Raw genomic sequence first — 17,444 nt, 5'->3', positions numbered from 1 at the left:
GCTGGTGGAGAAATAATCAGGTTTTCTTCAGGTGTGGAAAGAAATATTAGTGAGGACACTCAAAAGAAATCCTTGCCAAAAATATTTTTATGTTCACTTGAGAAGGCAAAGTGTTCTTGGCTTAAAATCCTATCCCGCAATGTCAAATCTATCATAATTTACATACTTTACCAAATTTCTGAATTGGGGGTTGTAGGTTCAAGCCCTATCGCAGAGAAACAAATATAAAATCTTGCCCGGCAGTGTGGGAGTCCTGCCATTTTGGAAAGGTGCCCAGTCTCTTGCTTTATAGCTTGACTATGTTTAAATAGGATGGCCTGGGGTCATGAAAAATGCTATGTTTGAGATTTTGATTTGCCTGAAGCTCATCTACTTGCTAGATTGAAAAATCAGACTGAGTGTCAATGCAAGCATCTTTGGATTGCAGTGCACCCTTTTGTACCTTATTTTGAGAATGTTTTGTATACCTCCATTATTTCTTGCAAAATGGATTCTGTGAGCCACTTTTCCTGGTGGAATTAGTCTAGGACAGTCCTCATGCATTTCTAAAAACATCATAATACAACTAGCTCCTCACAGGCTTGTGAAAGGCGTCATGTGGCTATATTTAAACTCCTCCTTCCTCCTCATTAGTGAACACCTAGCCTGTTGCTCCCTTTCCACAGAGGCACAGCTGAATTCTGTGGTGAACTTTCATAACTTTCAACCTTCCTGTTTTATTTAGGACGTCTTAATTTTAAACAGCACTACTGGGAAAAGCAGAAACTCCAAGATGGCTAATTTGTTATTTTCCATGTAATTGATCTCCCATCTCAAATGCTAAACTGAATTTTGAATCTCTCAACACATTGTAATTTGAGGGTTATAGACATTCTAAAGTTCCCTGTCACAACCACCATCTTCTTCCTTTGTGCTAAGTATGACTCTAATCAGTGGAGAATATTTTCCTGATACCCACTGACTACAGTTTCGGCTAGGGGTCCTTGATAGCATGCTTAGTCAAATGTTATTTTGATGTCAATTGCAATTGTTGTCACCACATCTTTGGAGCTGAGTTGTTTATGCATGTTTGGGCCAAGTTTGGGCAAGATTTTGTATTTGTTCCTCTGCGATAGGGCTTGAACCTACAACCCCCAATTCAGAAATTTGGTAAAGTATGTAAATTATGATAGATTTGACATTGCAGGATAGGATTTTAAGCCAAGATGAGCTCAGGAGCTGTGAGTGGTCCTGGTGGAATGCAAATTGAGCTTCCACTAGCAGCAATGTTGCTTGACACCACTGTTGAAGCATCCTTTCACCACCCTTTTGCTAATGATTGAATGTCGATGGATGGAGTGGTACTTAACTGGGTTTGAGAGATATTAGGAACTGCCGATGCTGGAGAATCTGAGATAACAAGGTACAGAGCAGGATGAACACAGCAGGCTAAGCAGCATCAGGGGAACAGGAAAGCTGACGTTTCTGTTTTGTTTTTGTGAACAGGCCATACATAGGAAATTTTCCACATTGTTGGGTAGATGTCACTGTTGTAGCTATACTGGAATAGCCTGGCTCAGGTGCAGCTAATTCTGGACCATAAGTCTTTAGATAATGATTGCTTGAATTCTTTCAGGGCCATACCCTTTGGAGAAACTACAGGCCTCATTATTCTTTGATATCGCATAGAAGTGAATTGGGTGACAGCTGGGATGAGTGACAAGGCTGGCAGCCTTGTGAGGAAACTGAGATGGATCATCCAGTTGACACTCGCTGTTGATGGTTGAAATTATATACAGGGATAATGGGGGCTTGATTTTTTTTAAAAAAGGCAAAGTAATAATCATAGGTGATTTTACTCATACATAGATTGTACAGATCAGATTGTGAGATGGGCACTTGTGACAAAATGGTAGCAATCCTACCTCTGAGCCAGTTAGCCTGGGTTCACTTCATACCTGGTGCAGAGGTGTGTAATAAAGTTCTGAACAGGTTGATTCAAAAATATCAACAAATCAGATTAGCAATGATGTTTTGGAAAAGGAGCTTGTAGAGTTTTTGGGACAATTTCTCAGAGCAGGATGTTCGAGAGCCAATTGGAGAGCACGTAATTCAAAACTGGCAGTGTTCAAGTAGGCAGGTTTAATAAATGAACCAATAGTAAGAAAGCCACTAGGTAACATTTACTGTAAAAATGATCCAATTTCATAACCAGTTTCAGAATGAGGCAAGTGCATCCAAGACTAGTGTTTTGAACTTAAATTAAGACAATTACAAGAGTGCAAAGGTGAATTTGAAAGATATGGTAAGGGTGACTTGACCAAAGGGCAATAGCAGATATGTTAAGAAATATATTGCATAACATTCAGCTAAGTCACTTTCATTAACTCCCCTATTTGAGAAAGCAAGTACAAAGAAGGACTCTGGGAGATGATGCATCATCCATGGTGAACTAAGAAAATCACAGATAATTTTTAATGGAAAGAAAACCAAAGAGTTTGTAAAGATTGAACTGAACAGGATTTAAAAACCAGCAAAGAATGAAGCAAAATTTCTAACAAGGGAGAAACTAGGGTATATGAGAAAGCTAGTTAGAAATATAAAACATTTAGTAAAGGTTTCTAAGATAACAAAATGAGAGGCTGGATGAACACGGCAGGCCAAGCAGCATCTCAGGAGCACAAAAGCTGACGTTTCGGGCCTAGACCCTTCTAGTGTTTTATAAAGGAAAAGGATAACTAATGTGAGCGTGGATCCTCTAGAAAGCGAGTCTGTGGAATTCATAATGGGAAAGAAGGAAATAGTGGAAGCAGTGCACTTATTTTGTGTCTATATTGACCAGAAAGGATACAAATAACATCCTGAACAACATGTCAATTGGACGTGAGAGAGAGGGAGATTCATAAAATGTATTGGGAAAACTATCTGAACTAAAGACTAACAGGTCACCATGACCTTACGGACTTTACGCTTGGATCTCAAAATAAGTTGCTGCAGAGAAAGGGCTATCACACTGAAAAGTCACAAATGTAACTCCCCTATTTGAGAAATTAAGTAGAGATAAAACAGTTAACTATAGACCAGCGAGCCTTGCATCTGTCCAGCTGTCAATGAGCACTTAGAAAATCTTAGTGCAATTAGACAGAATCAATATGGTTTTGTGAAGTCATGTTTCAATAACTTATTAGTTATTTCAAGGAAATAACAAGTAGGTGGGGTGATCCTGCAGATATGGTATACTTGTATTTCCAAAGGGTATTTGAAAAGGTGCCACATCAAAGGAAAAGAAAAAAAATAAGAGCTCAGAATGCATGGGTAACATTATCATGGATAGACGACAGGTTGGCTAACAGAGAATAGGGATAAGTGGGTCAATTTCAGAATAGCAAGCTGGTGTGGCCTGTCACATGGAATACTGCTGGTGTCTCAACTATTTACGAAACCTATCAATGATTTGGTTGAGAGATTAAATGTATTGTTTCTAAATTCACTTATGACACACAAGGGTAGGAAACTAAATTTTGAGGCACAGATGGAGTCTATAAAAGGATATTTCTCTTAAGTGAGCAAATAATTAGCAGATGGACTATAACATGGGGAAAATATGAACTTCTTCAATTTAGCAGGAAGAATTTAAAAAGCTGTACATTAGTAAATTGAGAAAGATCACAACACACTCAGGTACAGAACAGTGTGCATATCTTGACAAATGAATTTAAAGAAAAATTCATAGGATGGGGGGTATCACTCACAGGGCCAGCATTTATTGCTCATCCCTAGTTGCCCTTGAGAAGGTGGTTGTGAGCTGCTCCAGTCCATTTGCTATACAGGGACCTATGTTGCTGGGGTGGGAGTTAACCAGCAGTGGACAGAACTTAAAAATAAGGAGTCTTCCATTTAAGATTACTCATGTGGTCATCAGAACTGTGTGTGAACTTAAGCAGTCTCCATCCATTTTCCAACCATGGTTAATGGATGGCAATGAGGAGCAGGGATCCTTATGAATTTCTCCCCTCCATCCCAGGGTTAATAAAGTTAATTGCATTATCCAAAATGCTACATGTTGTAAACTAAGTCTATACTGAATAGGCAGGCTCGCAGTGCTGTAATTACCGTGTTGCTATAATCACATCATTCAAGGACACTTACTGCATTATATTTGTGGGGACTGATTGATGGAGGCCACAACAATTATTTACTTCATTATTGTGAAGGAAATCTGACTGTAACTATGAAATACACTGATGTTTGAGGATTGTCTTCAGTCGATCCATATAAGGGCCATGTGTTGTCCAGGACGGAGGGACTGCACTATTTTTGGTGGGAAATAAAACATTCACTAACAGCCTTCCAATTTTTAAAAAAAATATAAACATTGTGTGAAGTGGTGAATTGGAGCGACTTTTTTTTCTCTCTCTCTGGGCGCTACCAAATTCTGTTTTTTGAAAGAAAAAGGAATAATTTATTTTGAATGTGCTGGCAGTGAGTGATGTGGGGGCAGGGGTAAAGTGAGAGTTGGTGTTTCTCTGCGCTGCTGTCTCCTCCCTGTCTGATACAATGAGAGCCCTGTTGCTGTGAGTGAGCCATTTGCGCGGGACGGGTCACTAGTGGCTTCGCCAGGGGGAAGGGGAGAGGGAGAAGGAGAGGGGAAGGCAGACGTTTGCATGGCAGTGAGCGTTTGGCGGTGTTCAGCCTGACGTCCTCCTCGGCACTCACCAAGCAACTCGCTGCAGTTTTTTTTAAATTACTAAAAATCTTCCTGGGACCGTATTATTTCCCGGCGTCCTGCAAGCCGCTATCTGTTCAGCTGGCACGGATGCGGAGTTCTTTATATCCAGAAATTTCCACTATAACCGCCTTTTTAAAGCCTTAACCTCCAGAGAGAGAGAGAGGGGGGGGGAAGGGAAGGAACAACAACAGGAGGCCGCCCAGCAACCAGGAGGAGGCCAAGGCCGAGTGTCTGCGGTTCCTGGTGAGTGAGCCTTGGGCCCCGCGTAGCGACTTCTACCCGGGAGCGGGTTGCGAGAGGCGGTGGGAGGTGTTGGTGAAGCTTCGGGGGCGGCGGCGGCGGCCTGCGGTGTTAGGCCCCGGCCGCGGTGAGGGAAAGGATTGGGATATGGGGTGGTGTGTGTGTGTGTGTGTGTGTGTGCGTGCGTGCCTGCCTCTGTGCTCAGTGACTCGCTCCTCGGCCTTCCCTCTGGCCCCCGATTCTGCTGCTGCCTTCCGCGGGGTGACCTCCGTCAGTGAGAGCCCGAGCGGTGTGGGGGAGAGAGGGTGGTGGTGGTTTAGGGAAAGGGCAGGTGACCCAGGGGCCTCAGAAGCCAGCCAGCCACCCACCCACCCCGGGCCTCGGCTGGAGGGAGGTGCGGGAGAAAAGTGCGGAGGCTGTCCCAGGGGCCTACTATGTACCGTGCCATACTCGTGCTATAGGGGGGCGGGGAAGCGTTTGAAGAAAGGCTGAAACCCACATGCTGCTGCAAGAGACCCTTGTCTGTAGTTGAGTTAAACCGTGAATAACCAGGTGGGAATTTATTGAAGAAATCCATTGGAGTTTAGGGTGAATTGCAAGTTGTGGCTTTGTTGCGACCTGCTCTGTTTGCAACATCGGCTAACCTGTTCAAATACTTACAGTATTGTACGTAGTAAATTAGTTGTTGATTATACTTTATTTAAAAATAATGATACAATCCATTACGTAAGTTATGGACATATCATTGTCAGGACACAAGCATTTCCGTAAATCCTAAGACTTCAACTTCTTTTGCAGGAACTACGTGCTTGTGTAGTGTAAAACCAGACACTTAACTGTTGAGCACAAAAATAAGTTTGTAATTAGGAGATCTCTTCCTGTTGAACTCTTGTAGAGTTCAGAAATTGGGTGCAGCAGTGTTCTCTAAATTACTTGTGGGCTTACTTCAGTTTTCTTTACTATAATGGCATTGATGGAATAAGTTTAAAGATAGTGGCTATGATTTCTGACCAGACCATGTACCAATTGAACTTTTATGTGAAATAGCTGTAGTTGAAGGATGCTACCTACGCATGTTATATTGCTTTCTATGCAAGTTAAGAAAACTTCTTTGAGTGAGTCAACTTATGGGTTAAGTTGATGCTTGAATTTGCAATTTTTAAACTGCTACATATACCGTGTGGGCTTGGTTTGGTGTATAGTAAAGTGGAATAATAATCCTTCTTCAGTTGATATATTTTTGCTTTATGATTTGCTGCACTTAGATTTTTAAAAATATACTACACACACACTTTGCAATGGGTAAATTTTATACTTTTTTCTTCATATCGTCCAGATGAATTATTTTCCTGTGGGGAATGAGAGGGGAGTTGGATACACTGAAGTTAGGGAGTCAAAATAGTTTGTTACCTCTGAACTTCCCTGCGGAGGGATGAAAATGTACAATCAGATCTACAGAGGTACAGTGAAGTAATAGGATTTTGCATATGTAATATAAAATCTTATTATTGTACCACTGTAGATCTGATTGTATGTATGCTTCCCTATACAGTTTAACTTGCCTGTTTATCTAAATTCAGCATTGCCCACTTTTCGTTTGTTAGAAATGGCTGCAGCATGTAATAAGACACAGATATTCAACAATTCACCATACAACATACTCATGAATCATTCATACCTATCTATGCAGTAATAGTTTGGACTTAAAAGTTTTTTGATGCCACCAACAGCAACTTGTACTTTCTGTAGAATCTTTCAAATAATGACACATTTTGTGTACTTGCCAAGAGCATAATAACTGATTTGACAGAATTTTTTTGAAAGGCTACATTAGATGAGCAAAGGTTTAGTCAGGGATGTAGCTTTTACCAGATTTTTAAAGGAAAAGACAGGCAGAAAGGTTTGGGAGGAATTCTGCAGCTTATGACCCAGGCAGCTTAAGGTGTGACCGTCAACAGTAGATAAATTAAAATCAGAGCATGTTTGGTGGAATTGAGGGAGTACAGATATGAGGATTAAGCAGCTGGGAGATGTTACAGAAGTAAAGAAGGGAAAAGGACTTGACGGGGAATTTGAAAGTGAGGATAAGACATTTAAAATCGAGGTCTTGCTTGATTCAGAACTGGCGCAAGTCGAGCATGCATGAATGGGATTTGGTGTGAGCAAGTTTGTGGACAGCAGAGGCTTGGATAACCTCAAGTTGGAGTGTAGAATATGGGAGACCTGTCGTGAGTGTGTTCAAATAGTTAAATCTAGTATTAAAGACATGGACGAAGGTGTGAGCAACAGATGAGCTGAAGTAGGGTGGAGCTGGGAGATGATACAGAGATGGAATTAGATGATCTTGCTCACTGAATGGTATGTATTCGATTGTTCATTTTAGTCCCAAATACTATGCTAGGTCGTGACAGTTCTGGTTTAGTCTCAGATCAGTTTCAAGAAGTGCGATAGTAACTACGGGACAGAGTTTGCAGCACACATTGTAGCCAGTGGCTTTGGTTTTCCTAAAAGCAGAGGAACTTTTTGTTTATCCATCACAGAATGACAAACAAGCAGTCTGATAGTTCAGCAACAGTGGAAGAGACAGGAGAGGCTGTGTTGAGGTCAAGCTGGGTATTGCATGTGCGTGTGTGATGTTGGGCACCATTGCTGAGGGGCAGCATCCCTTCCTTGTGTATCTGATCCTGATACTTTGCTGTTACTGTGGCAGAATGGAACTCTTTTTTAAAATATCAATATATTGACTTTGACAACCTCTGGTCAGATAGGACTTGAACTTAGACATTCTGGCCTAGAGATAGTTAAATTACCACTGTGCCACAAGACCGTTAAAGTGTGGGAGTTGTATCCTGATTGTAATCTGTGAACCGTATTCCTTCGGTGTTTCCAAGATCGATAATTTTGTATAAATTGGACTTGCGTTTGCATCACTTTTAACTGGTAGGCAAGGAGTGGGTGGGAACTCATTGCTGTTAGTTGCCTGTGCAGGTGAATTGGTCTAGCTAAATCAACAGGAGAATCCTGATCAGTCTATCAGACATAGTTATATCTGTCCAGAGTTCATATTTTACAACGTTTCTGACCTCAGTCAGCCTGGAACATAGCTGTGAACTTTGAACTGATCATTCAGTCGTCATTCAGTACCGAATGGTTTCTTCTGTTTGGGTCACAGGAGGTGGCAATTATCATGTGTGATGTGATTCAGTTGGCCTTCCTTCTTTCTCTGATCTCAGAGGAAACTCATGTCTGCTCTAGTCTAGTATTAATAATTCCCATTCACCACTTGGTTTGAGTCTCTGTTCATCTGGGATACACCAAAGAAACTTTTTGCATCATTAGCTCATCTTTTACTGATGGACAGTAGTGTTGAGGGTTATGGAGGGAACACAGCAAAATTGAGTAGAAACTACATTATATCAGACAAGATCTTCTTGAATGGTCGAGCAGGCTTGAAAGGTTGAATGGCCTACTTCTATATTCTTGTGGGACTGTCTGACATTAAGTGGACGCCAGGCTGAGCTAGCCAGTTAAGGATATTCCTATTCTTTTGGTATGAGATCAAGCTAAAGAGAAGTGTTTAATCCCTTTGCCTCGTCATTCTATAACTACATTGGCCATGAATTGAAATCTTGAGGTAGAAAATCTGGTGATACATGCTAATGAGAGGGAAGCAGACTGAAGAAAGCGTCTGGTATTTGAGTATCTTTGTCCTGCTGTGCCTTGCATCCATTGGTGTGGAAGTATCTTCTCAATTCTCAGACCTCAAACTGTAGCGGGCTAGTTTTCTGATTTTTAATGTTGTAAATTTTTTTTACCTCTGCCACTACAGTTGAGTGGGGGCTGAAGTTTTTGTTTTTGTTTGCTAGTCTGTTATGTGAACAATACATCTCCAGTTATTAATAGACAGATCTCAACCAAACTCGTAGAGATGGGATGAATCCAAGTAATAACTAATGTTAGTTTGAATATTCAGATCTTTTGAAAAATTTATTAACATTGGGGAAAGTTGATGTTTTTAGAAGAACGTTGTACTGTTGTTTTATTTAGAATGTTTTGGTGCAGTTTACAACAGTTGTCAAAATATGAGCAGAGTTTTCAGACGAGGTCATTTGATAAGGATTGATCTGAAGCCCCAGTGAGGTGGAAGTAGTTTTGTTTATTCAAAACCAAAACCCTTTATGATTATAGGGCATGCAGGCAGGGAAGAGCCTTAAGGAAGAGCTGCGTAATTGTCGTAATGTTGAGTTAATGCACTGTCAGGGGTATGAGCTCTACGGGGTGCCCTTTTGTGTTCTTTTTAATCATGTTTTCAGTGTATCACATAAGGAGCCTTTTGACCTTATTTAATATATTGTCTTTAGGAGTTGGTCCTTTTTAGACTGTGATGTGGAATATGAAGTACAGGCTAGAGGTGTACATACATGCTGATCTATTTTTGTGTTTAATTTGATGTCACAAGAGATGCTTAATTTGAAAAAGTTCTTCGTCTCACATTTTGCAGTCTTGCAGTGCTGTTGGTTTGGGTAATTTGTATTAATGGAGGCCGTTGATGATGGGACAGTCCAGTGTCTGGTTTGTTGATACGCAACAATTACATGTCAGGTGTCTGTGTCTACTATGTCTAATCTACGTTGATAGATTCAAAAGCCCAGCGCACACTTGTCATAAGTTTATTAACTGAAAATTTGACATGTCAAATCTGTAAAGGGATTTGGATAAATCTACAAATGGCAGAATCAGTGGTAAGTGAAATTCAGCGCAAGCGCAAAGCACTACACATAAGAGGGAAAAATTGTTGCAGTGCATGTCATTTGGATGATGCTGAGTATTAACAAAACCAAACATTGGACTGTCCCACCATCAATGGCCTCCATAAATACAAATTACCCAAACCAACAGCACTGCAAGACCACAAAATGTGGAACTGTGAATCTTGTCAAATTAAAGCATCAGAGATAATGGGAACTGCAGAATCCAAGATAATAAAGTGTGAAGGTAGATGAACACAGCAGGCCAAGCAGCATCTCAGGAGCTCAAAAGCTGACGTTTCGGGCCTAGACCCTTCATCAGAGAGGGGGATGGGGAGAGGGTTCTGGAATAAATAGGGACCGAGGGGGAGGCGGACCGAAGATGGAGAGAAAAGAAGGAGGAAGTAGGGAGGGCATAGGTCAGCCCAGGGAAGACAGACAGGTCAAGGAGGTGGGATGAGGTTAGTAGGTAGGAAATGGAGGTGCGTCTTGAGGTGGGAGGAAGGGATGGGTGAGAGGAAGAACAGGTTAGGGAGGCAGAGACAGGCTGGGCTGATTTTGGGATGCAGTGGGGGAGGGGACGAGCTGGGCTGGTTTTGAGATGCGGTGGGGGAAGGGGAGATTTTGAAGCTTGTGAAGTCCACATTGATACCATTGGGCTGCAGGGTTCCCATGCGGAATATGAGTTGCTGTTCCTGCAACCTTCGGGTGGCATCATTGTGGCACTGCAAATTAAAACATCGTTTGCCATATCAAGTTAAACACAGAAATAGATCAGCATGTGTGTACATATCAAACCTGTACTCATATTCTACATCAGTCTAAGAAAATCAGCTCCAAAAGACAATATATTAAGTAATGTCAAAGGCTCCTTTATGTGATACTCTGAAAACATGAATAAAAAGAAATCGAGAGCACCCAGTAGAGCACATACCTTTAACAGCGCATTAACTCAACATTATGACAATTACACAGCTCTTCCTTAAGGCTTTTCTGAGAAGGGTCCCGACCTGAAACGTCATCTTCCCTGCTCCTCTGATGCTCCCTGGCCTGCTGTGTTCCTCCAGCTCCAAAATTGTGTTATCTCTGACTCCAGCATCGGCAGTGCTTACTATCTCTGAAATGAGGAATGGAATGGGTTCACAAATGTGAAAGTGACATAAATTAATTGAGCAATAGACAAAGTGAAGAGTATGTGGATAAAAGTACAGTGCTGAAGTTGTGCAGTTTTATGGACAATCCTGCACTTTGAGTATTCTATTGATATTTTATCACCAAGGTACGAGGGAACCCTGAAGCTATATAGGAAGTGCAAGGGAGTGCCAGAAGGCTGGTTTACAGTGTTGAAGGAATGAACTAAAATGGGGGATAAAGATAGAGAAATTGACACGACAAGGGTTATTTCGAGAAATACATGATCTTGAATGGCATTAATTAACTTAACCTTTTTAATATGTGCGGTGATATTACGTTGGAATAGATTGAACTGAAGTTTGATATTATGAATGATATTATCAAGCAGAAGTGTTTGACGTTTGGAATTATCTCCTAGGCAGGATCATGGATGGAAAAACTCTGCCTTCTCACAGCACAACACCATCCTCCCACCTCCAAAACGTGTGCCTGTGGACACAGGCATTCATCGCATCAAATATAACTTTTTTAACACAATATGACTTAAATTGGACTGAATGGGCACCCTTACAATGCAATTACTTTAATATTTTAAAAGTTCTCAAGAGATTTGGTTTGAAATTCCTTAGATTTGTGGATTCTTTTGCAGCAGAGCTTTAGGAAACCATGCCATTTTGAATTTTACTGGACATGGCTCAAATTGATAGTGTATTGTTATGAATTTAAATTAAGCAAAACCTATAAATTTGTACCACTCATTCCCAATGTACAGCTTTTGAATGCACCTGACCACGACTTTTTTTTTAGTGACTGGACTTTGTGACCTAGCAGGTTTATCTTCAGATTATTGTCAGCTGTGAAACCTGTGTTGGGAGCCAGTGGTGGAGAAAAGGATCTTGTGTAAAATCGGGTTACATAACAACGCAGAATCTGCTGCACTGAAAGTTGTTTTTAACTATTCCACAGATCTGCTGTTTGAGTACAGACTTTGATTTTGGAGGTACTGCATTGCAGTATAAGCCTTTTAAATCTGCTGAATCTGGTCACTTTGTTTTGGCATTCATGACACTTTTCCCAGGATTCACTAGATTGCTGACGTAGTGCTCTACAAAGTGATGTTTCACGGCTGGTTTGTGACCGTGACCATGTAAATGATCCCCTGCCATTGTTGTTGACACACCTGGAGCCCTGACGCATTTAACGATGAGGGGAGGTGATAGTTTAGTGAAATTATCTGTTAATCCAGAGACCCAGTTAATGTTGTGGGCACCTGGGTTTGAATCCCACCATGGCAGTTGATGGTTTGTGACCTCAATAAAAATTTGGAATTGAGCCAGTTGATGACCATGAATTGTTGGAAAACCCTTTTGGTTCACTAATGACCTTTAGGTAACCGCCGTCCTTATCTGGACGGCTTCTCTCCCGACCTGCAGCAATGTGGTTGACCCCTAACTGCCCTCTGGGTGATTAAGGTTGGGCAATAAATGCTGGCCTAGCCAGTGATGCCCTCATCCTATGAATGAATTTAAACAAAACTACAACGTCTTCCTCGCAATGCTTCCCCTCTGTTGTCTTGCTGGTTGGGACTGTACGTGATCATTCCATTGGTATTTATTTTGGCATAGCCAGAGAATCCCCTCCAATTGATTTTCTTCCCACCTCCAGACTATTGCCAGTGGTGTCCCACAAGAATCTATTCTGATCCTCTCCAGTTTTGCGAATGTGGTGTTTCTTGATGATATCATCAGAAAATACAATGTCAGCTTCCATGTTGTGCTCTGATTACACTCAGAGCTTCGTTACGGCCACCCCTCTCAACCCTGCTTGTGTCCATAAATTGTCAGACTGCTTGTCGAACATTTGTTGCTGATGGAGATGAGTTTGCTCAAAGAAAATGTGGTCTACCCAAGCCATTGCCTTCAGGTGTCTTCAACAAATGCATAACTTTTCCTTGGCATCTGTCTGCAGTCTTGGTGTCACTGTGCATTACTAACATTGCCTATTTTAGCCTTGATTCACCTGCTGGCTCAGTTCAGCCTGAAATACTCACTCATGCCTTTTCGTTACCTCTCGATTTGACTATTTGAACATCTCTTTTAAGGACTCCTATTTTTCACCCTCCAGCAATGTAAGTTTATCTTAATCTCAGCTGCTCTTATCATACTCTTTTTCCAAATCCTGTTCGCTGATCCTCATGTACTGACTGGCCTATATTGCTTGCTTGCAAAGCAATTTTTGTTTTCAAATCCCTTCATGACCTCATCTCTCCATAACTCTGTAATCTGATCTGCCTCTACAACCCTGGCATCTCTGCTCCATCAGCTATTCCCTTTCACTGATTTCCGATTTTAATCATTTTCTGTTGTTGAGGCCTTAAACTTTGGAATTTTCTCCTTAAACATCTTCGCTATTTCTCTCTTTTTTAAAAAAAATATTTTAGAAAAACTACCTCTACGGACATTTATTTTCTTGTGTCATTTGATATTAGTTTTTTTTCTGAAAAGTTCATTGAGCTGCTTTAGTATATTAAAGAGACAGCATAAAATTTTTGTGACATTTTTATTCTTCTCTTATTGCCCCATGACCTCATTCCTTACATTTTCTAACTTCCTGCAGCCTTATAAACCTCTATTTCTTCAGCAATCCTACAATTCTGGCCTCTTGCACTATCCTGATCTTTTTCACTGCTCCAAATGGCTATTTCTTCATCTGTCTTGCTCCTTTTTAAGACGCTTATTAATAATTTACCTCTGACCAAACTTTAGGTCACATCTTTTTATATCTCTTTATGTGGCTCAGTATCATTTTGGCTGATAATGCTCCTGTGCACTGTGCTTTGGAATGTTACAGTATGTTAAATGTTCTATGTAGCTGCAAGTTGCTATTGTCCACAGTTTGAAATTGCAGAGCTTGCCAGCTTGAATCTTTTCACATTCAGCTCTTGGGTTGAAAGATTTTGTGTTGATCCAGGGCCACCAGTTGGCTAAGTCCACATTGCCCAAACTGTTATAAGTATGAGGATTACAAGATGAATACATTTTTGGATTAATCTTTCAAATTTTGCATAATTGAAGGGGTTTCTGTCCTGTTCCTCATTCTGGCTGGTAGTAAGCCTGGTTGGTTTGATTTTCAGAGATTAGAGATTCATGCAGGAACGTTTTACTTGGAAAGTTATTTATGTTCTGAATCAAAGTTAGCAGTCTCTGAGAATCCTAGGGTCCCAGAAAGGTGGTGATGGTATTGAGTTGTATACAGTTGTGGTATAAACTATCCATTTATTTCTAAGATGACAGGAAGTTGGGATTAGAAAAGCTAATCAGCATGCCTGCTGGGTTGCAAACTAAATGTGTCTCACATTGCCATAGAGAAGATGGTAAAGGAAGCCATTTTTGATGAGTGTAAGCTTCCTTATCCGTGGATTTCTCTGTCAGACAGCAAAGTTTCTGAGTGTTCAGCAGAAAGAAAAACTGGTTGGTTGTGTGAGCTACCACAGCTGGAAATGGAGGTCAAAGGGATTCATCCTGTTATGACCAAAGGAGAGTGGGAATCAGCAGAACAGGTTTTACCGTTAGTGGTGGGTTTAGAAAATCTCTTAAGTGAGGAAAATGACTGCAGCTGGTCACTTAAAGTTACTGTGTAGAGATATGAAATATGTTGGAAGGTAGGATTGATAGGTACTGTTTGCCTAAAGGAGCTTGTGGAGTGGTTAACAGGTTATAAGTATACAGGGAACATAACTTGCTGCAGAGATTGTAGGAAGTGCAGATGCTGGAGAATCTGAGATAACAGGGTATAGAGCTGGATGAATGCAACAGGCCGAGCAGGAAGGCTGACGTTTTGGGTCTGGACCTAGACCCTTCTTCAGAAATGGGGGAGGGGCAGGGGGCTCAAATAAATAGGGAGGGGGGGGAGGCAGATAGAAGATGGATAGAGGAGAAGATAGGTGAAGAGGAGACAAACAGGTCAAAGAGGCGGGGATGGACCCAGTAAAGGTAAGTGTAGATGGAAGGTAGGGATGGGATAGGTCAGTCCAGGGAGGATGGAGAAGTGAAGGGGGTGGGATGAGGCTAGTAGGTAGGAGATGGTGGGGCTTGAGGTGGGAAAGAGGATAGGTGGGAGGAAAGAGAGGTCAGGGAGGCAGGGATAAGCTGGGTTGGTGTTGGGATGCAGTCGGGGGAGGCGAGATTTTGAAGCTTGTGAAGTCCACGTAGATACCATTGGGCTGCAGGGTTCCCAGGCGGATTATGAGCTGCTGCTCCTGCAACCTTTGGATGGCAGCGTTGTGGCACTGCAGGAGGCCCAGAATGGACATGTTGTCTGTGGAATAGGAGGGGGTGTTGAACTGGTTCGTGACTAGGAGGTGCAGTTATTTAGTGCAATCCAAGCTTTGGGGTTCCGCAAAGCAGTCACCAAGCATCCGCTTGGTTTCCCCAATGTAGAGGGGGCCACAATGGGAACAGCAGATACAGTATACCACATTGACAGATGTGCAAGTGAATATCTGCTTGATGTGGAAGGTCTTCTTGGGGCCTGGGATGGGGGTGAGGGGGGGTAGGTGTAGCACTTCCTGCAGTTGCAGGGAAAAGTGTCGGGTGTGGGGGGGGTGTGGAGCAGACAAGGGAGTGACAGAGAAGGTGGTCCCTCCGGAAAGCAGATAAGGGTGGGGAGGGAAAAATGTCTTTGGTGGTGTCAGATTGCAGATGGCAGAAGTGTCGGAGGATGATGTGTTGGATCTAGAGGTTGGTGGGGTGGTACGTGACGATGAAGGGGATTCTGTTTTGATTGTTGTTGCGGGGAGGGGCTGTGAGGGATGAGTTGCAGGAAATGCGGGAGATAACTCATCCCTCGCGTCACCTCCCCGCAATAACGACCAAAAGAGAATCCCCTTCGCCCTCACCTACCACCCCACCAACCTCCGGATCCAACGCATCATCCTCTGACTCTTCCGCCATCTGCAATCCGACCGCACCAACAAAGACATTTTTCCCTCCCTGCCCTTTATCTGCTTTCCGGAGGGACCACCTTCGCTGTGACTCCCTTGTCCGCACCACACCCGACACTTTTCCCTGCAATTTCAGGAAGTGCTACACCCCCCCCCCCACGCCCAAACTCCCATCCTAGGCCCCAAGAAGACCTTCCACATCAAGCAGATATTCACTTGCACATCTGCCAACGTGATATACTGTATCCGCTGTTCCCGTTGTGACCCCTTCTACGTTGGGGAAACCAAGCGGAGGTTTGGGGACCGCTTTGCGGAACACCCAAGCTCGGTTCGCACTTAACAAACTGCACCTCCTAGTCACGAACCATTTCAACACCCCCTCCTATTCCGCAGACGACATGTCCATCCTGGGCCTCCTGCAGTGCTACAGTGATGCCACTCGAAGGTTGCAGGAACAGCAGCTCATATTCTGCTTGGGATCCCTGCAGCCTAATGGTATCGATGTGGACTTCACGTGCTTCAAGATCTTCCCTCCCCCAACCGCGTCCCTACCTCCCTAACCTGTCCTTCCTCCCACCTATCCCCTGCTCCCACCTCAAGCCCCACAACCCGTCCTCTACCTAGTAGCCTCATCCCTCCCCCTTGACCTCTCTGTCCTCCCTGGACTGACCTACCTCCTCCCTAACTCCCCACCTACACTCACCTTTACTTGCTCCATCCCCGCCTCTTTGATCTGTGTGTTTCCTCTCCACCTATCTTCTCCTCTATCCATCTTTTATCCGCCTCCGCCCCCCCCTCCCTATTTATTTCAGAACCCCCTTCCCCTCCCCCATTTCTGAAGAAGGGTCTAGGCCTGAAATAACAGCTATCCTGGTTCTCCGATGCTGCTTGGCCTGCTATGTTCATCCAGCTCTACACCTTGTTATCTCAATATAACTTGCTGTTGTTTAAAGTACAAGTTGCTTTCAAAAAGTAGACATATTCCCTCATTTGTTATCTTAAAAACTTTTTTTTTAAAACTCGAAATCTTGTGATATTCTTATGACTGTCATCTGGAGGTTCAGTTTTTTTTTACAGGTCTGTGGAAAATGCAACCAAGTGTTGTTCTCATTCACCAAGCCTCTGTACCTCACACCTCCGACTTTTTAAAATTCACTCATGGGAGTGGGTATTGCTGGCTGCTCAGCTTTTATTATCTGTCCCTTGTAGCTCTTGAAAATGTGATGGCCAGGCTGCCATCTTGAGTTGCTGCATTCTATATGATTATCTATTTCCGTTTGTAAGTCATGATTAAATCTGCCTCCACGTTGGCATTCTGCATTCCAGATCTTCACCACTTAGTACATAGAAATGATTTTTCCTCATGTTTCTAGCTTTTTTTTAAACCAATGACTTTTTAAAACACTGGGGACACTGACAGCCATTCTGCTGGGAACAGTTTATCTCCATTTAGCACCCTTTTAAACTATGTTATCAAATCTGCTTATATTCTTCAAGATGACTAAACCCATCGTCTCCAAGCCTTTCATGAAAAGTGAAGTTTTGTAACTCATTCTCTCAAATCTTTTTAACTGCCTATTCCACCAACCTGCATATTCTCATATTGACTCCCTGGGAACCTGATTCTATAAGTTTCCGTCAGTCTGGAAAACCACTTTTAACCATTGCTGTT

General features: G+C 42.5%; 1 protein-coding gene across 10 annotated transcripts in view; it reads left to right on the top strand.

Annotated features, from left to right (window-relative positions):
* The first annotated feature begins 4,594 nt into the window (after positions 1-4,594).
* The window catches only part of tbl1xr1a (TBL1X/Y related 1a), a 145,931-nt gene continuing 133,081 nt past the window's right edge, over positions 4,595-17,444 (top strand). For 9 of the 10 annotated variants that reach the window (XM_048542058.2, XM_048542051.2, XM_048542056.2 and 6 more), the window contains exon 1: positions 4,595-4,951. The gene's annotated coding sequence lies outside the window, so the exon portion shown is untranslated. The remainder of the gene's footprint in view (positions 4,952-17,444) is intronic. The other variant, XM_059651095.1, reaches the window with a different exon arrangement.

This window comes from Stegostoma tigrinum, chromosome 14 (genome assembly GCF_030684315.1).
Source record: "Stegostoma tigrinum isolate sSteTig4 chromosome 14, sSteTig4.hap1, whole genome shotgun sequence".
In the NCBI taxonomy this organism is placed as follows: Eukaryota; Metazoa; Chordata; class Chondrichthyes; order Orectolobiformes; family Stegostomatidae; genus Stegostoma; species Stegostoma tigrinum.
Note: the sequence above shows the minus strand (reverse complement) of the source record. Positions and strands in the feature narration are given on the sequence as shown.